The 20,795-nt window shown below is 45.8% G+C and overlaps 1 long non-coding RNA gene across 1 annotated transcript in view; it reads left to right on the top strand.

The window, feature by feature from the left end:
- LOC125091255 (uncharacterized) overlaps positions 1 to 19,859 on the top strand; it is a 67,726-nt gene extending 47,867 nt beyond the window's left edge. Inside the window, exons 2-3 of the long non-coding RNA XR_007124628.1 lie at positions 16,162 to 16,238; positions 19,117 to 19,859. This is a non-coding gene — a long non-coding RNA (uncharacterized LOC125091255). The remainder of the gene's footprint in view (positions 1 to 16,161; positions 16,239 to 19,116) is intronic.
- The last annotated feature ends 936 nt before the right edge of the window (positions 19,860 to 20,795 follow it).

Below are 20,795 nucleotides of genomic sequence, written 5' to 3'. Positions count from 1 at the left end.
TCCTTTCACGCCCAGATGCTCAGCCACCTGCCTCCTGTCTTCTGCCCCATCTCCTCCTCTCCGTCCAGTCCCTGTCCACACTTCCGGGGCCTTGGTCTCCCCTCATGTTTCTCTATAAAATTATAATCCACTTGCATGCACACAGTCTTTCCTTTTTGACCCTCCTCAGTGCCTGTCATAGAAGCTTCCACATAGTAATAATAGTAATTGGCAATATTGAGTGTTTACTATGTGTTAAGTACCATGTTTAAAGTTTGACATGAATCAGCTCATTTACTTCTCCCATTAGCCCTGTGAAATAAGTACCCGCCATTAGTCTTATTTTATACTTGAGGAACCTGTGGCACAGAAAGGTTAGGACACTTGCCTAAGATAACACAGCTGGGAAGTCAGTCTCAGGGCTGCTAAGGCCAGAGTTCCAGCTCATACCCACAAGCCTAGACTTCCTTCCAAGGACCATCTGAGGATTTGAATTTATTTCATTGCTATTAAATGCTGACAAGATCGTTCTTATTAAAAAAAAATTAGATATCAGAGTGTGTAAGAACAGTTGTCCTCTCAGAAAGAAAGCAAAAAAGAAACACTAAGCAAATCATTAAGATCACTCAGATTTTCCTCAGTAAAAAGTTAAATGAGCTTCAGCAAATTATTTAAAATTTATTATCTCCTCCATCAACATAGAATAAAAGGTAAGTCCTTGTCCTCCCTCAGAAAAACAATTTTATAAACGGTAGTGTCATTTATGAAACGTTTAAAACCCGAGGAAGGCCACAGAACAGCATGAGTCATCATTAGTTGGCTAAAATCTTAGGCAGACTCGGGTCGGTTCAGAAGCACTAGAATCACCTCAGGAGTCTGCCATTGCTGGGGGGCTGTGGGACCCAGCCAGCTAGAGCAGGGGCAATTCTGTGGCAGCCTAAAGATCAATAGCACGTTCCCTTTCTTCCCTGAGTCCCCAAACCAACCACAAGGGAGCCGGTTGAAGAGCTTTGACATGCGAGAACAGGGCCTTCTGGAACATTTGGCCTGAAGAAAAGCAGCCCGAGGGGTTAGATCACGGTGGGCCAGAGTTCTGATTGCATTTTCCTTGGGGGGAATTACACAGAGGTGGAGGTTCAGCAGCAAGGGGGACACCACCTCGGACTCACAGGAGAGGCATGGCCAAGTGTTGGAGCAGCCGGGCCGCCATTGGACAGCAGGGGATGCTGGCCTAGCTACTCTCCCCCTCTCAGCGGCGCTTTTCTCCCACATCAAGTGGGGCTGACGATTCTCATCTGAAAAGGTTGTCCTGATGACCGAATAGCACAGGGCGGCCCCCCAAACTTGAGCCGTTCACCTCTCCACTTACCAGTCAGGGTCATTGTGAGGAAAGTTTAGTAAAGGGATCTGTTACAAAAGTGTGAGGAAGGCTCAAGGGAAGCAGTTGAGGGGTGATGCGAGACCCAAGGCCAGCGATCGATCCATCCATCCTGGGGAGCTTGTTATCGTGCCAGGCCTGAAGGGGGCAAAAGAAGGGAGCGTGGGCCCAACTGGGGAAGTGTTTAGAGAAGGCAGCAAGACCTTGGCCCTGCACCCGTGCAGAAGACCAAGCAAGCACCCCAGCTTCACTCTCCTCCCGCCCGCATCTCCTGCTGGGGATCCCCATTGGTTGTGCTCAGCCAGAAGCAAGGGAGCCCACGATGAGACCCATGAAGACCAGCCTCCTGGGGAGGGGGAACAGAGAGAGTGGCTGGGTGGGGACATGGGCAAAGGGAACCAATCACGCACACAGTCTCCACTAGTCTGTGCCCCTCCCCACTCCCTCTGTGTGAGCTTTCCCCTGCCCCCCCACTTTCAGGAGCTGAAACATATTTACTTTAAGAAAGAGACTTCTTAAGTCTCATCCTAAGCAGGGATATCATGAAATCAGGAGTTGTAAGGGCTGATTTTTTTCTCTAGAATATACACTTGGGAAAGTTGGGTCTCAGCTCAGCTCTTGGAACATAGTAAATACTCAATAAAGTACTTGTCTCTGTTGCAGGGAGTCACAGATGAACAAAATATGTTACTATTAAAAATACGATCCTTTCCCATGATATTTTCTAACTGGATTGCTAATTTCTAGAAAAGATGATACAAGTGAGTTTTGTGTGTTCGTTTTATAATTGGCCCACCTTAATGAATCTGATTATTTGGCCCATTGGTTTTTCATTAGATTCTTTTGGTATCTCCAGGCAAACAAGTAAATCATCTGGGACCACTGGTAAGTTTTTCCTCTTGTCGCTATTTAACATCTTATTATAGTGTCTAGAACCTATGGGGCAGTGTTAAGCAACAATGGGACAACAACAACAACAAAGAATGGAACCACAGCAGTGAGATCAGGAATTCTGTTTCTCTTTTACTTTATTGGAATTGCTACGAGCTCTTCTGTTGTTTGTTTGGTAACATTAAACCTGAAGGTGACTCTTGGTTAATGGGAGATACTCTTTGTCTTGTTAAGGAAGTGCCCTTATACTCTTAGTTAACTAAGAATTCTTTTTTTTTTTTTAAGATTTTAGTTATTTATTTGACAGAAAGAGAGATCACAAGTAGGTAGAGAGGCAGGCAGAGAGAGGAGGAAGCAGGCTCCCCGCTGAGCAGAGAGCCCGATGCGGGGCTCGATCCCAGGACCCTGAGATCATGACCCGAGCCAAAGACAGAGGCTTTAACCCACTGAGCCACCCAGGCGCCCTTTAACTAAGAATTCCTATCAGGAACGGGCCTTATACATTATCAAATGCCTCTTAGACATGTGTTGAGACCCTTACAATCCTGGAATAAATCCTGCTGGATCATGATGCATAATTTTAAAAGTATATTTCTTTACCTTTTTTTTTTTTTTTCTAGAGAAGTTGTATCTCAGTTTGACTAAAGGTGAGTGCGTGCCTGAGAGTCATTTTCAGGATGCTGAAGGACCAAAACGAGTGTGTAAAGTGAACATGCAAAAGATTAAGGCTGTTAAAGGATAAATGTGTAAGAGTGAAAGTGTATGTTGTGCATACAGTGATGTCTAAAACAACGTTGTATGAGAAGGAGCTGTGGCCGCCGGCTCTCAGCGAAACGGGAACATTCCTCAACAGTCCACAGGCCACTGAGTCTCTCTTTTACCTCCAGCACCTTAGCAGTTTCTCGAAGAAGAGAGAGACTGAAAGTGGGAAGATTCTGGACATCCCCAATTGCATGTTCAGCACAGAATTCCAAGCGGAGATAAATCAGGGTCCTGCAGATCTGTCTACTTTTCTGAAACTAGACCCAGTGTCAGAATTTTCTCTTTTGTCTCTATTTAGGGTGGGTGAATTTATCCCAGTATGGCCAAAGACAATGCACTAAACAAGTGACAAGGCAATATATACGTTAAGAAAGTCGCGGGTATGTTGTGACAGTCGTGTGTTGGGGGAGGGGGACACACGCATGGTTGGGATGGACTTCATGCTCGTAACCTGTGTAAATCCGGGCCACCCTGTGGTCTGCCTCAGCTTCTGCATTCAGAAGAAACGCCAGTCCAACAATTCAAAACAATTGAAAAACGATTCTGATTTTGCCTGTGGAAATGACAACATGTAAAGAAGCCATCCCATTCATAACACACGACCAATTTCCTCTCCGTGCCTCCTCTCCCCCAAAGCCCGAATTCATCCCAACCCAGCAGTTGCCCCTCTTCTTCCCACTGGCTCTCGAAAAGTCCTCAGGCTTTCTCTCCAACTCAGCCTGACCTGGCCTTCGCCATCCCTTACCTTCTAGATCTATTCTTTTCTCTGCCCTTCTCACTCTAAAGCAGTCAAGCTCTTTTTGGCTCAGCGCCTCGCCCGTGGCCCAGATCTGCATGCCAAGGCCCAAGAACTAGCCAGCAAAGGTAAAGCCCTTAGCAGGCGGCGTTTCTATTTTGTTTTCTTTTGTTTTTCTAGAACACCGGCAGCAAGAACGTTCCCAGGCTGTCTCTGAACCTCTGCTTACCGGAGACTTTAATTTCCCGCCTCCAGCAAACATTACACCATGTTCTAATCTGACAGATTCTAATCCCCCCCCCACTGCCACCAACTAAAATGTAGAACAACGAATAAACAACAAGGAGGTCAAAAGCAGGGAGACCAAGAGAGAGCTGGGTCATCCTGGGCCAGGAGCTCTGCGGCCGATGGCAAAATTATGGTCGCACGAAGTGCTGTCTCTTCTACTTGGCCTGGTTCCCCTGAAGCTGAAGTTTCCCCCAAAGTATTATTAAGGCCTCAAGAAAGAGGTAGAGGAGGAACAAGGAGGAGAGACGGTGTCTTTCTGTGTCTTAAAGCTGGAGGCTTTTCAAGGGCTGAGGAGAACCTGGCCCAACAGGAGGGCGCTGCCTGCCGTGGGCAGTTTCTGTCCCGGTCCCTGGCCCTCGGCCCCGTGCCCTCGGCCACCCTCCCTCCTCTAAAGCCCAGACGCCCCCTTGAGCAGAGTGAGGAGCCTATTTTTAAAGACCAGGCATATTCTGAATGTGTAATGACTTCTCCTTTTCTCTACCCGATGCCAATCAGTGACTCATCAACCATTTTCTAAATGACTATGTTTTCATTCCCCAGTTTCCTTCCCACTGCGATATTACAGAAGATTAAATGCAGCCCCTAGCTGCCTCCCTCTGCTTTTCTGTGTCTTGTTTTAGAGATGGTAATGCCCCCAAAATAGAAGCATTTCATTGAATGCTGATCATTTCATGACAAGCAAAAACACTCGCGCATATGGTCCTAGGGGAAGATCTGTAGGACTTCCAGGAGGACGTTGGGTGAAATGAGAAGGAAATAGAATGTGGGACCATGAGAAATGGGATGTGTCGCCTGGGCATCGTGACCCACACTCAACCTTGCTCCAGCTTCCTGGGCCAGAGCTCTTTATAAAGGAACCCCAACTACACTTGGTATAGTCACTTGCTACTGTGTGCTGTTCTCTGCCAAATGTTTGGTTTCCTTTCTGAGCCCTTCTGTTCTCCCCCACTCCTACCCCTGGCACCTGTTCCTGTCCCCTCATGACGCCTTCTCTAGTGCCCTGCGGTCCTGTCAGTAGCTGCAAGGGAAAGCAATCGCTTTGCTGGGATTTTCTCTTCCTACTCCTACTCCCAGGCACGACTGGGAGTTTCCAAACGGAGGTTTGTCTTTTGCTCCAAGAGCAAAGAGAAACTTTGGTGGGTAAATAGAAACCATCCGTCATTTCCAGGATAACGATGCTCCGCCTATCCCACTGCTGATGGGCCTGCGGTCTTATATTTTGGAAAACAAACAAACAAACACAAAAACACCAGTACTGATCCGTAGATGTCTGTCTGCTGTTCCAGGTATCTTCTATCGGCCCTTCTCCGTCATTCTCCGGCCTGTTCTGGGGCCTGGGTGCGTGATCTGTTTGGGTTTTGTCAACAGGGTTCCCTTAGGGACAGGTTTCCAGTTGGGTCCAAACTGTGCAGAGTTCTGGAGATAGCTCAGAGGCTTGGAGGCCAGTGAGTTCCGGGTCTTTACTCTGCTCAGTTCCCCCTTTGGGGACCTAAGGTCATTGCTTCTTTCAAGGAAGCCTACATGACTCTTTCTGATCACCTCTCTCTCCCGTCACCCCTGAAGGCAGGCCTGCTCTGCCTCTGCTGACCCCGAGGTCCGGCATGTTCCCACCCACTGCCGTTGTGTAATGAGCCCCTTTATGAAAGAACCCTCTTGAAGTCCTCCTCATTGGAATGTGCCATCTGTTTCCTGTTGGGGCCCTGACTGGCCTATCTTTCCCTCTCCTCTGCTCCGATTTTTCTCTCTCCTCTTGTGGCATCTTCTGGCCTCCTCAGGCCTCTAGCGTGACTCATCGTGGGCCGTTCAAAACAACGGCTGACCCTTTGGGAAACGGCAGGAAAGGGGTTACAGTGAAAGGGATGAACTTTTTGGAGGCAAGAAGCACAGCCTGGAGAGATCCTCGGGCTTCCGGGCTGAGTGTGATGACCATGAACATCAGCTGAGCAACGTATAGTTGCTGGGAAGAAAGGTCGAGGATGCATTCGGGGCTGGATTGCCCACTATGCCCTCAAAGCCCTCCGCATTATAGTCAACTTGTGCTGAGCCCGCGGGGCTTCTTACTCCGTGAACCATCCTCAGATCATTTAAGGCCACAGGATATCTATAGCAACTGAATCTCAATAATCATAATCATCATAATCATGGTAATGGCTGCCAATTACTGAGTGCCAACTCTGAACCAGGCACCGCGCCTGGTGTTTTGCCTCTGTAAATCAAATGGAAGTTTCCATCTTGCTCTTAAGGGTTGCTTCCCCACGGTATCTGGGAAAGGGACAGATTGGACCCCCAGTCCGTTCTCAAGTCGTCCACCTGCGGCACTCAGCTTCTCCGCCGTCGTGTGTTACTCCCGACTCCACCAGGGGGCGCTACAAACATCTCTGTGGGTGGAAGTCGGGAACACTGTGGCGGGGACCTTCCCCTCTGTATGTTGCTGTTCCCCCTGGAAAGATCTCGGAGAGCTTTCCAGGGTAATTGGGAGTCCCCGCTCTCACTTTCCTCCCTAACACAACCAGACAGCTATGTGGGTCTGACAGCCCGTGCTAAAGTTTGAGGAGCATCAAAGGGGGGAAAAACCACATGTGAAGAAAAGACTGTGAAACCTCAGGACCCTGAGGAGTTTAGGCAGTCACAGCCGGGCTCTTAGAGGCACACTCCAGTTCCTGTGCTTGGCCCCTGCCCTCAAGTCTTCTCCTCTCTGCGGAGTCTCCTCCTCCTTCCATCTCTGCATCTCCCTTTTGAAATGGTCACGCACTAGAGCTGTTCTCACCCCACAGGACACCCTTTCCTCCAGCAGGACCTTTCCCCCAACGCACATTAGTCAACACGTAGCTCTGCAGCCTCCCAGGGCTGCTGTTCTGCCCATGGTCTCTCCAGACCTGCCCGTTGATGTTGCCAGATTGTCCAACGGTAGCTATGGATCTCTCCATCTCTCAGCCAATCTCTCTCTCTTTCTCCCCCAACACACACTTACAGGGATCTCCCAAGGACGGATATGAATTCTCAGAGCCAACACAGTCTACACCCAGAAGGGGGAAGAGAACAATTTTCTCAAGTGCCTCCACAATATGCAAGACCCCTCCCGCAGGGCACATGGTGCCTCATGTTGTTTACAATTGCGATGGGTTCTTCTGTCCAGTTTTCCCTTTTAAGTTGTTCAGCTTCGGGCCTCTGGGAACAGGCTCTTTAGTGGCTCCCCCTTTGGCTAGACAAAGACCCAGTTCAGGTGTTGAAATAACCACCTGTGAGAGCCATTGCATTTCTTGGCTAAGGTTCCTCCTGTCCCCTGGGCTCTGTCCGGGGAGGGACTTGGTTCCTTGCCCCAGCTTCCTATACCTTCGCTCTAGACCCTCATAATCCCTGGGGGGGGGGGGTTGCTGGGGTTCTTTTCACGCATTTTTTTTGCTCCAGTGAATGACTCATCAATCCCACCAGCTATGAATTGGCCTTCTTCATTCTCCCTTTATCAAATCCACAAGTCTTTGAGATGTGATCTCCTTGACTGTTTTCTTGAATCCATGGGCCTCCCTCCACCCCCCCTTCTCCACCAGGCCCGCTGCTTCCTCCACACTGGCTGCCCGTCCCATCATCTTCCATCTCATCATCCATCCCGTCCTTTATATGACGTCACTCTTCACTTTAAAAAAAAATGTTTTATTTATTTTTTTTTCATTAAGTAGGCTCCACACCCAACATGGGGCTCAAACTCATGACTTCAGGATCAAGAATTATATGCTTTACCCGCAGAGCCGGACAGGCATCCCTAGTCTTTGCTTTTCATTACTTGTATGTGGTTGTGCCTCCCCCATCTGAACTGTCAGCTCCATGAGGGCAGGGGCTTCTCCCTCTGATTTACTGCTGCACATCTTGTGCCTCGCCAGGGCCTGGAAGGTAGTAGGCACTCAATACTGATTTGCTGAATGAATGAGCAAATTGTTGAGCCCAATTTCCTTATCTCAGAGGCAAGAGAGATTAGGCTTCTAGTGCTGTCTTGCATACAGCAAACTGTCAGGGAACACCTGGTGGATAAATGAATATTTCTTTTGCTCAAGGCCGCATAGCTAATTAGTGGCTACATTTAAATCAAGTCTCCTAATTCCAATTGATTCTTAAACTTCGCTGTGTGTTAGAAACCCCTGAGAAGTTTAAAAAATCCTAATGCCCAGGCTGCACCCTAAACCAATTGAACCAGAAATTTTTGGTGGGGTTGCTGGGTGGATACCAGAGTATCAATATTGTTTTGAATGGCAGGGAGAGAGAAAGAGGGAGAGAGAGAGAGAGAGAGAGGTGGGGGAGAGGCAGAGGGAGAGAGAGAGAGAGAATCCTAAGCAGACCCCCCCACCCCAGCATGGAGGCCAACACGGGGCTTGATCCCATGACTCTGAGATCACAACCAGAGCCAAAATCAAGAGTCAGATGCTTAACCAACTGAGCCACCCAGGAGCTCCCAGAGTATCAAGATTTTTAAAAACTTTCCAGATGAGGGGCGCCTGGGTGGCTCAGTGGGTTAAAGCCTCTGCCTTCGGCTCAGGTCATGATCCCAGAGTCCTGGGATCGAGCCCCACATCGGGCTCTCTGCTCCGCAGGGAGCCTGCTTCCTCCTCTCTCTCTCTCTGCCTGCCTCTCTGCCTGCTTGTGATCTCTGTCTGTCAAAAAAAAAAAAAAAAACTTTCCAGATGATTCCAGCGTACAGCCAAGGTTGAGAACCAAGCCTCTCCCCAGGCAGAGACCAGGGCACAGGAGGAGCCTTAGTGAAGAAATTCAACAGGACTCAGGTAATCTCGTGCTTCTCACACTGCATCTAATAGAAAAGCTTTGAGAAAAATCAGAAGCCTTGCTGAACAAACTGAACATTCTAGTCACATGTGCGGAAAGAGTGGCTGCTTGTTGGGGGAGGGACACATCATTGTGTTGGGTCGGGACTGTCCCGTGGGGACAACCAGCATGTGTTCTTCTCCAGAAGTGAACCCTGAAGGCAGAGAAATGGTTTTGTGAGGTGGTTGGAGGCACTGGGAGAAACTAAGTAATGGCAATGTATGCGAGCCTGGTTCCCGGGAAGCTGTTCTCTGAGAATCCCCTTAGACCACAGAGGAGTCACTCCAGGGATTTGGGGAGGATGCTTCGTTGGTGCCATTTAAAACAGACCAATCTCTGGCTGTGTTTGCCAAGGAAACCATTTCAGACAGTGATGGAGAAAAGGCCATAGGAGTCATTTCCCCCCAAGAAAAACATTGTGCCGGCTACGGCAGTGGCTGGTGGCTCATTTCGGCCCCGAATTGCTAAGCCCTTTCATGGAGGCTTGTTTTCAGAACTGCCACATGCGAAGCTGGGAATTATGATTGAAAAGAGAAGTGATAAAATGCCTAGGGAATGCTCTAAGTGGGAGAGAGTGCCGTGCTCAGCGTCCCCAACTCTGGGCCCCAGGCTCCCCCTTTTGGGGCTACCCTAACCACAGAGGGCCAAGTTCATCCAAGCCAACTCCTTACAGTGATAACTTCTTAAATTCATGACAGGAGTTCTTACAATAGGAGGAAACAGCACAGCGAACCATAGTTCAATAACACAGAAAAGGACTTGCTTTTTTCTGTTTGTACCATACATAATAATAAATAAATAAAATAAATAATATTAAATAATAAACAAATAAATAAATAAATAATAAGTATGTAAGAGCTCTTATAAACTAGTTAGGTGTTATAACTCAATATAATGTTTAACTAAAATACTATCTTTACATGGTTAATACTTCTGTTTACAATGAATTGGGCCAGGGTGGGTTGCTGAGCCATGAAGATGCAGGCATAGGCAGACCTGTCAATTAGTTCTAGGTTTTAGCCACACATATATGGGAGAACAAGACTAAGGAGGCAGAAAGGTCATACAGATTTCAGGGATTTGATAAGATGGGGTTCTCTGATTTTGGTGGGGAAAACCAAAGCAGTCATTGTAAAGCTGTTGTAAAGATGTTGGTCCAAATGGAAACTTGATTTGGGTATCTTCTCTTATCCTCCAGATCACACAGTTCTCTTTGGTCATCGCTGTTATACACGCTGCTCTGTACTGGTGCTGTATGTAGTCTGCGATGGGCATTTCACGTGTTTTTAAAATTGAGAACAATAAAACAGCATGCACGAACTCAGCTTGGACTAATACTGAACGCCAGTGTTTGGAAATAGGGTGGTTTAGAATGGAAAAGGTCATTTAGTTCAGTCCCTGCCCTTTAGGTATTTGAATATTTCACACCAAGATGTTAAGTTTGGAGACATTCTAAAAAATCTCTAGGCCTGGAGGATCTATTAGCTCAGTTCAGGGTTTCTACAGTCCAGAGGCTTATACTCTCTGGTTCATTTCCCATCCTAGCATACGCTTGTTCCTTGGTTGAGCCCAATACTTCTTGTTTAGAAACACTGAAGTATCACAAGGCAGGCTCCATGGGCTGTGGGATACCAGCGAGGGGGCACCTTCGAGCTGGACAATGAAGGAATGGAGCAGAGGGGGGCAATGTCCTGCTTTTAAATAAGCAAGGACTATTACCCAACTACCTACCAATATAATGCAAGATCGGTGAAGCTCCCAGTGACATGAGACTCACAGTCATTCACATCATATGTGACGCCAGAGATCAACTGTCTCAGCATTTCTATTTTATGGACACTGTGAACCCCTTTGAGAGTGACATGCCATCTTTTCAATCCCTTAACATGTTAGAAAATCATTTGATCATTTTTGTATAGCTAATGATAAAGAAAAGAACCCAATTTTAAGCAAATACTGTTGAATTTTGGATTGACAAGTAATAAAGTTTTACTAAGAAATTCATTTTAATTCAATTTTACTGCTATTCACAATCTGTAAAGACAAATTTTGATATTTGTCTGTTTAACAAGGGATGCATTTTATTGGCTTTAAATTGCTTATGTTAGAAACACTAGAATAGGGACGACATGGTGGCTCAGTTGGTTAAGCATCTGCTTTCAGTTCAGGTCATGATCCCAGGGTCCTAGGATCAAGTCCTGCATTGGGCTCCCTGCTCTGAGGGGAGCCTGCTCCTCCCTCTGCTCCTGCTCTCTCTCTGAAATATAAATGAAATCTTTTTTTTTTTTTTTTTAAGATTTTATTTATTTATTTGACAGAGAGAGATCACAAGCAGACGGAGAGGCAGGCAGAGAGAGAGAGAGAGGGAAGCAGGCTTCTTGCTGAGCAGAGAGCCCGATGTGGGACTCGATCCCAGGACCCTGAGATCATGACCTGAGCCGAAGGCAGCGGCTTAACCCACTGAGCCACCCAGGCGCCCCAAATGAAATCTTTTTAAAAAAGCATTAGGATATGTCAATAGATTGACTTTAAATTCACATATTTTATGTGGTCAAAGACTGAATACATATTGAAGTTCAGTGGCCGTTTAAATTTATGTTCAGGGATCAAAAGAGACAAAACTATTTTCATGAGAAGATGTTAATAATTCTTTCATTTTGTGCTTTTTAGTTGCGACCTATCTTGGGGTTCTAAAAAATAACATGTGGTGGTATTTGCAGGTGGGCCCTTGGGGAAGTGATCATGGTTAGACGAGGTCATGAGGGAGGGGCCCCATGATGGGACTGGTGCCTTTCCAAGCAGAGGAAGAGTCCGTCCTCTCTCCACACTGGGAAAGAAGGCAGCCTACAAACCAGAGGGCTCTCACCGGAGCCCAGCTAGGCTAGTGCCCTGACCTCAGGCTTCCAGCTTCTAGAACAGTGAGAGATCCGTGTCTGTTGTTTAAGCCACCCTGTCTATGGTATGTTGTTACGGCAGCCTGAGTGGACGAAGGCATAGCATGCCAGGAAAGTTCTGGTGCCGTTGTTTATGAGCATAACAAGGCGCAGTGCAGATAGTCTATATTACCCCAAAATGGGAATGCAAAATGGGTATAATCATTAGAATACTTTCACCCTTGCATTAGTTTTTCAGGTACTGCTACCATCCTGATGTGTGCATAAGATTTGGATCAGTTGAGGGACGCCTGGGTGGCTCAGTTGGTTAAGCGGCTGCCTTCGGCTCAGGTCATGATCCCAGCGTCCTGGGATCGAGTCCCACATCGGGCTCCTTGCTCGGCGGGGAGCCTGCTTCTCCCTCTGCCTCTGCCTGCCTCTCTGTCTGCCTGTGCTCTCTCGCTCTCTCTCCCTCTGTCTCTGACAAATAAATAAATAAAATCTTAAAAAAAAAAGATTTGGATCAGTTGAATACTGATCTAGAGGAAACGATCATTTTATTTTTGCTTTCATGGGTCTCATGAACTTCTATTTCAATATTAAGAATTCTTACGCATCTTTTTCTACCCGGTGGTCAATTGAGGGTGTAAGAGAAATGATTTATTATTATTAGTTAACGCAATTAGGCTATTAGAGGAGTGAGAACTAATGCGCTGGCCAGCTGTACTGAGTTGAATGATGAGCAGCTGTGCGAGTTATGGGCAAGCCCCTCTAATTTCGATGAACTTTAATTCAAATGAGGAAGTTTTTAGATGGTTAGTTCAAAGGGGGAAATGGAAAATTTATATTCTTTATTAATTAAAAAAAATGGAGGCAGACAGGTCAGGTTCCCATTAGCAGAAGCTGCGGTGGGCATGTTTGCTGCAGATCTGAGTGAGGGAGAGCGCTCAGGAGGGACCCCTGAAGTGTGGGGGAAGCAGGGTGGGCAGGGGAAGGATTCAGGAGAAGGCAGACTCAGCGTGATCCCATGGAGAGTTCTGGAGTGTGAATATCAGCACAGAGTGCGTTCTGCACTGTCCCACTGAGTCACCGGCAATGGGCTGCCCTTCAGGGGGGACTTGAGCTCCTGGGTAGCTCCAGCGAAATACGAAATACGGGGAAGCCCCCAGTGCAGGCTGCGGCTGTGGACAGTAAGCACCCGCAGCAGTGGGGGGCTGAGTGCGCCCGCCAGGGGAAGGAAGCCGGAAGGGAATCCCTATGATGTACTACAGACATCATTTCTTTGTATTATTTTAAATATCTAGACCCACTAGAGCCACCGTTTTTTATTTTTAAATTTAAATTTTACTTGGTGACCATACAGTGCAATGCTGGTCTCTGGAGTAGAATTCAGGGATTCATCCCTTACATACCACACCCAGTGCTCATCCCAAAAAAGGCCCTCCTTAATGCCCATCACCCATCTAGCCCAGCCCCCCATCCCCCATCTCCCCATTCCCTTCCCACCACGAAGCCTCAGTTTGTTCTCTGTCCTTAAGAGGCCCCTATGGTTTATACCCCTCTCTCCCTTCCCCCCACCCTTGCCATATGTTCATCCAATTTCTTTCTTAAATTCCACATATGAGTGAGATCGTATGGTATTGGTCTTTACCACAGCTTCTCATACATTCTTCAGTTGATGGACACTCAGGCTCTTTCCACAGTTTGGCTATTGTTGATAACGCTGCTGTGAACGTCGGGTGCATGGACCTCTTCGTATCTGTATTTTTATGTCCTTTGGGTAAATACCCACTAATGCAATTGCTGGGTTATAGGGTAGTATTGAGGACCCTCCGTACTGTTCTCCAGAGTGGCTGCCCCAGTTTGTATTCCCACCACCAGTGTAGGAGGGTTCCCCTCTCTCCGCATCCTCGCCAACACCTGTTGTTTATTGTGTTGTTGATTTCAGTCATTCTGACAGGTGTGAGGTGGGATCTCATTGTGGTTTTGATTTGTATTTCCCTGATGCTGAGTGATGTGGAGCATCTTCTCATGTTCCTGGTGGCCATCTGGATATCTTTGGAAAAATGTCTATTCATGTCTTCCACCCCTTTCTTAGATGGGTTGTTTATTTTTTGGGGTGGTGAGTTTGATAAGTTTCTTTATAGATTCTGGATACTAACCTTTTATCTGATATGTCATTTGCAAATATGTTCTTCCATTCTGTAGGTTGCTTTTTAGCTTTGTTGGTTGTTTCCTTCGCTATGCAGAAACTTTTTTATCTTGATGAAGTCCCAATAGTTCATTTTGCCTTAGTTCCCCTTGCCTCCGGAAGCATGTCTAATAAGTTACTGTGGCTGAGGTCAAAGAGGTTGCTGCCTGTGTTCTCCTCTAGGATTTCGATGGTTTCTAGTCTCACATTTAGGTCTTTCATCCATTTTGAGATTATTTTTGTGTGTGATCTAAGAAAGTGGTCCAGTTTCATTCTTCTGCCTGTTGTCCAGTTTTCACACCATTTGCTGAAGAGACTTTTTTTTTTTTCTATCAGATAGTCTTTCCTGTTTTGTCAAAGATTAGTTGACCATAGAGCTGAGGGTCCATTTCTGGGTTCTCTAGTCTGTTCCATTGGTTTATGTGTCTGCTTTTGTGCCAGTACCATACTGTCTTGGTGATGACAGCTTAGTAATACAGCTTGAAATCTGGAATCATGATGCCTCTAGTTTTGTTTTTATTTTTCAAGATTGCTTTGTCTATTAAGGGTCTTTTGTGGTTCCATGCAGAGTCTAGGATTGTTTGGTCTAGCTCTGGGAAAAGTGCTGTGTTATTTTGATAGGGGTTGCATTAAATATGTAAATTACTTTGGGTAGTACAGACATTTTAAATTAAAAAAAAAACTTTATTTATTTATTTATTAAAAGATTTCATTATTTATTTGAGAGAGTGAGAGAGATGAGAAGGGAGAAGGTCAGAAGGAGCTGGGAGCCTGATGCGGGACTCAATCCCGGGATTCGGGGGTCACAACCTGAGCCGAAGGCAGTGGTGCAACCAACTGAGCCACCCAGGCACCCTAAAAAACTTTTTTTAAAAAAGATTTTATTTATTTATTTGAGAGAGAGAGAGTGACAGAGAGTGTGGGGGCAGAAGCAGAGAGAGGGACGAGCAGACTCCACACTGAGCGTGGAGTCTGACATGGGGCTCGACCCCAGGATCCTGAGATCATGACCTGAGCTGAAATCAAGAGTCAGATGCTCAACCAACTGAACCACCCAGGTGCCCTGGTTAGTACAGACGTTTAAATGATATTTGTTCTTTCAATCCATGAGCCTGGAATGCTTTTCCATTTCTTTGTGTCCTCTTCAATTTCTTTCATCAGTGTCCTATAGTTTTCAGAGTATAGAACTATCTTTTCAATACACAAACTCTTTGTTATGGGACAATGATTATTTAATATTGTTAACGGGAAAGTAAGCACCATGAGGGCAAGCCTTTGCTTTGTTCTATTTAGTTCATAGGTGGCTCCTTGGTTCCTAGAATAGTTGTAGACACATTAGTAGGTTTTTGTTAAATAATGTCTATGGAATGAATGAATGAGGAAAATCTAGAACCCTGGTATTCTGAATTTCGGAGGATTGCTTTGTAAGGAATTGACACTCCTGTCAGTCAGAAATACATCTGAATGCATGTATATAGTAGCTGGCCCAAATAGTGGTTATTTTTCTCACAATACAAGAAATTTGGAAGGGGTGGGAGTCCAGGGCTATGGAACAGTCTGTTCTATCTTTGATACCCCAGGAGCCTTACTTCTATGCATGAGGCTTTCATGCTCATGTATTTGACAGTCATAGGACAGCCGTTCCATCTCAGCCCTAAGTCCATTCACCAGGGCCAACAAGAGAGAGGAAGAATCGGGAAGGGCAGCATCTTGGGGGAAAAAAAGTTCCTCAAAATCTCTAGCAGCTATCCACGTAGATGTTTTATCCAGAACTGCATCATCTGGCCAACCCTGAATATGAAGGAACCCAGGATGGAGAGCAGATTGGCTGGTGTCAGTGCCACCTGGAATGAAACTGAAATTCTGTTAGAAAAGAAGAAAGGGATGGTGGGTCAGAAAAGGACGGTTTTGGCCACTGCAGCAGAACTACCCAAGTCCTATGGGGGATTCAAAATGAATACACTTACCCAAGAGCAAATAAAGGCAAAATAAAATAAAAATAGAAAATAATTTTAAAAACTCAAATCCTTCTCCCCTCCTTTTCACTTTCCCCAGCCTTTTATTATGACTTTCCTAGCAACCAGGGGTGAAGTTGTCCCCAGAGCCAGTAGGAAATACTTTAATGGAAATACTTTAAGCATGTTTCAAAATAAGTTCAACTGTTTATTTTCGTCTTAGTGGCCTGATATTCCATCTGTACACTAGTGAGCATATAGGATGGTCACTTTTTAAATTCTTCTCTCTCAAATAGGAAACTTGGACTCCTGGAATGTTTCTTCTCATGCTGCTGTTACTGTAGGGGATTCCTAGGTGCTATCGTTCCTTCTGGTGAGTCTTGTACTTCTCCGTGGAGAAGCTTTCATTATTTCCAGACTCTTATTGAACCATTATGAGACCGTTGAGACAGGATGAGAAATAAAAATGTCTACTTTGTGCACTGGGCTGTTATTCCTGGATCTTTACAATTGAGGTGGAGAAAGAAAACATCTCCGGAAAAATAATTTAAGAGGCACGGCTGGTCGGTTGTCTCACGTTTGATCCCAGGAGCCCCGTAGCTCATGCACAAATATGAAAAGGGCCACATAAGTAAATTTCGGTGACACTTTTTATTTACAAATCTGCTGAACAAAATCACCTTTGCTACCAAGCATGCCCATCCAGTATCATCTGTTTGTGCCATGAGTTCTGGCACAGAGTTCTTTCTCTGAGTGGTCATGCTGGGTTGGAATTAGTGTGTTCCCCATTCATAAAAAAAAAAAATTAATTGGCTGTACTCTTTGATTGCATTGACGTGGAGTCACGGAGTCAACAGCAGCATCATTCTCCAGGGCAAGACACCATTTCTGCAAGTAGATATGTTAGGTTGATTGGAGGGCTCGAACCCATCCTTCCAAAGAACCAGACTCTTGCCCACTATTGTTAATTGGCTGGCCACTGGTTTGTTTGTTTGTTTGTCTGTTTGTTCTAGCGTGTCTTATACAATATCATATGTTACTATCTCAGTGAGCTTCCTGTGGGGATGGTAACTTGCTCTACACCCAAATAAAACACTCTATTCTCTGGTTTTCTTATTCAATTTACTACCATGTCATTGTTGTACATTACCACGTAACAGCCCAGGAAGAAGAAAGAACAAGCCATTATACAACTCTTGGCAAAGCCAACACCAGTGTACGGAAATCATTACGTTTCAGAAAGTTTTAACTTTCTTGTGCCCAATTTCTTATTATTAATCCAAAGCTTCTGTTCTTCCCCGATCCCTTCATCTTGTAGACTAGACGAGCCAGAGGGAGAACAGTGGACGGGGAGCTGGAGAAGGGACAGAAGTCAGGCTTCCGGTGCCTGCACTTACATCAGTGAATCATCAAACTAATGGGGAGTTCTAATTCAGTGCTTTGCTCCCCGTAAGCCCTGTAATTGCGGTGTCTCTGAACCCAAAGGAAACACGTAGCGCTCTGCATGCCCAGGCGCATAGCCTTTAAATCTTCATAACTCTGTAATTACTACAGCGCTTTCCTTCAAATCTGGCTCAATTTCACTTCCTTAATGAGCACTACAATCTTGATAAAGTTTGCAGTTTGCTGCCTCTGCTGTTCACAAGGACTCTGTCCCAGACTGATAATGCGGGTTGTAGATTGCACTCCCTCAAGTTCCTCTCAAAAAGAGCTGATTTATTCCAGGACCACCACAGTCAAACGCATTTCCTCTGGGTCAAGGCCAGCGCCGGGTGTCTTCGTCACAGAAGGGTGCCTGGAGAGCAAATTCTGCACAGTTCAAAAAAAGGGGAGGTGTGGGGGGAGCTTATGAACCATGCGCTCGAGAGACTGGGCTGCATTTTACCCAACTGAAGACTTCCCTTTATAGTAAATATATTAAAAATCGACTTCCTCTTTATAAACTGAGTCCTGCCAAAGAGTGAAAATGACAAATTAGCTTTAAAAAAAAAAACCCTAATTTCCACATTCTTTCTCCTACCAACTGGTTTCCAGGATTTTTGAAGGACTTGTTGGAAGTGCCAGTTCATGATTCTAATCAAAAGCCCATCTTCTTGGGGTGCCCGGGTGGCTCAGTGGGTTAAAGCCTCTGCCTTCTGGATCATGCTCCACATCCCCACATCGGGCTCTCTGCTCAGCGGGAGCCTGCTTCCTGTTCTCTCTCTCTCTGCCTGCCTCTCTGCCTACCTGTGATCTCTGTCTGTCAAATAAATAAATAAAATCTTTTAAAAAAGGAAAAGCCCATCTTCTCTTGCAGCTAGCAGGAGGGTCTCTCCATTTTCGCCACTGTTTTGCTTTCAACCACATCCTGATGCCTGGGCTTCACTTTAGTCTTTCTGTTTCTAAGCTGGAAGAACCAGCCCTGAAGCCTGCATTGAGTTTAGAATCCCTGTATCCACCGCCCCCCCTCCCCCTTCAACACGTTAATCGCTCTGGGATTGGGAACTGCACTTAATTCTTCTCTCTTGTATCTTGCTGGCCTTGTACTACCTCGACTTGTTTACCTGTCTGTTTACCCTACTAGACCCCACCCTCTGAGAGCAGTGTTTCTGTCTTCTTTCCTTTTATATCCCTGGCAGCCAACAGAGGCCTGAGCACCCAATAGATGTTTGCACTCAGTAAATAAAGCTTCCAGTAAATGTTTGTTGCATAACCAGAGGAACGAATCAGTGAATGAAACTTTCCTGTTTGCTATCACCATCTGCTTTAACTCTGTCCGTTATTTTGATGTATTTGCAGTTCTGACTAGATCCAGATTTGGCATGTTTAAAATTATATTCAGTTGTAAAATGTGAGGCTAGGAGTTCCGAAGATAAGAAAGAAATCAAAATTTCTGCCATTGGAAACAATGTGAGCAATCAACAGTTCTTTGCAGGGAAGATAAAAAAGCTGGTTAGAATAGTCTTTGGATTCACAGTCTTGGGCATTTTGGAAAAATCACTAAATAGCATTTTTTTTTTCCTGCCCATGTTTCCCTTCCAGTAAAATGCAGAGAGAAGCCCTTGTCCTTCATACTTGATAGGCTAAATGAGGATTTTTGAGGAAGAAAAGCACAAACTGAAACAAAGGAAAACCTTTGGGATTGGTATATAGTCTTTATCCCCGCTGAAAACTACACATGTGATAGTTGTCAGTATCGCTTATGTCTATGGTGGCTTCATATTTTGATATATTAATGAATCCTTTCCCCCTGATCTTTCCTGGGAACATAGGTACACAAAGCCAAATTTAAGGTTCTTGAACCAGAAGAGCTTGGACTTTTGAGTTACCAAAACGAAGCCTTGGAGGCTTTAGACACAATGTTTATGCTGTGAGTCTTCGCTCTGGGAGAAAGCATGCTCCCTCCAACAAGATGGCTTCCTCCCATGAACCAGCAAAGCCAAAGGAGAGAGGGAGTCCGTGAATGTCAGAGCTCAGCAGCTAATACCAAACCTGGGAGAACATTCTGGGGAGAGCGTGAAGTGTGGCCTCCTGGTGTGGGAGAGGGAGGGGCCAATGGCATCCCCTGCAGTCCTTCTGTTGACTGTGCGCATGCCTTCTTCTCATGTGTTCCGTGGCTGTCTCATCTTTAGCTTTGATCTCGCCCTCAAGTTGTGTTTCTGTGCTGTAACTTTATCGTGGGTGCAGTTCAAGTATAGGATAACCACGAGCTCCAGAAAGGTTTCTGCTTGAATGTGAACCATATGACTCTCCAAGAGTTTCCCAAGAATGGCAACCTCGCCCTCCTCCGCCAGCCACTGCTACCCACTCTCAGATCCACTCTTCGTCCTTCAGCAAGTACAATGCACCTCCGTTACGAGACATTTCAACGTGACGTGCTATGGACATACCATATTCATTTACTCCAACATTGTTGTTTTTCCTTATCTAAACTTAATATATTTTTCCATCTTTAGAGTGGTTTGGGTAACCTGGGTTGGGATGGAATGCTCATAATTTTCCCCAATAAAATTAATGGAAATACTTTTTATTTAACATCTTTTTACTTAGCGGCAGGGCTTTTAGGAGTGAATTAGAGTGATTAGGTGCGGAATAGGTGCCACTGGGTGGGGGAAGGGAGACTCCAGTCCCTGTAATTACGTGATTGTGCTAACAAGCCCATGTATCTCCTGGAATTTCTTAGACAAAAGAAATATTTTTCAAGCAGAAGTAATGGCGGTGTAGCATCAGGGCTGGGATATTTGAAACAGAGCAGACATTTTTGGTGAAGAATGTTTCAGGAATCTGTTTTGTTGCTTGGGAGGGAGGCTCTAGAGGAACTCGACTGTTGGCACTGGTTCCCACTGGGCTACAGCCAGCAGGAGCGTGACTGTGGGGCGTGGTGACATAGATGGGGTGTTTCATTCATTTTACAATGGCCTTAGGTTTATACTGACCGAACATTAGCATCTACGGGGGAAAGTGTGCTGGCCTTTGAGCTGCATGACTTTGCTGGGGATCAGGCCATGGGCTTTTTTGTTTTTTGTTTTTTCTTAAATGCTGCCTTTCCTTTCCATTTGGCTCCAAGTTCATGCTAGTAAAGGGGCACATGGGGGAGCGGTATGTGATCAGGAGAGATGAGCACGCACGTAAGTAGGTATAGCAGTCAGTCGTCAAACACCAGCCTTGATTTCAGCAGGTTTTTGTGGGAAACGCTGGAGTAAAATGGTGCGATCAGGGATTTGGGTAGGGAAGGCACAGCTCCTGGATGTGCGGAAAACTCATCAGCGTTAAGAATATTCATACATCTCATCATGATTACATGTGGTTGCTACACTTTTATTGATTTCAGTATTTCAGTTCTATACATTAGGAGCTAAACTGAAGAATGTGTGTGTGTGCATGTGGGGAAGGTAGGTCACATAGGAGGGGCTTAAAATGGAAAGAGGTACAGCGAAGCTGGGAGGCTACC

The sequence above is a fragment of the Lutra lutra genome, chromosome X (assembly GCF_902655055.1).
Source record: "Lutra lutra chromosome X, mLutLut1.2, whole genome shotgun sequence".
Lineage (NCBI taxonomy): Eukaryota > Metazoa > Chordata > Mammalia > Carnivora > Mustelidae > Lutra > Lutra lutra.
This window is presented reverse-complemented; position numbering and strand designations above follow the sequence as displayed.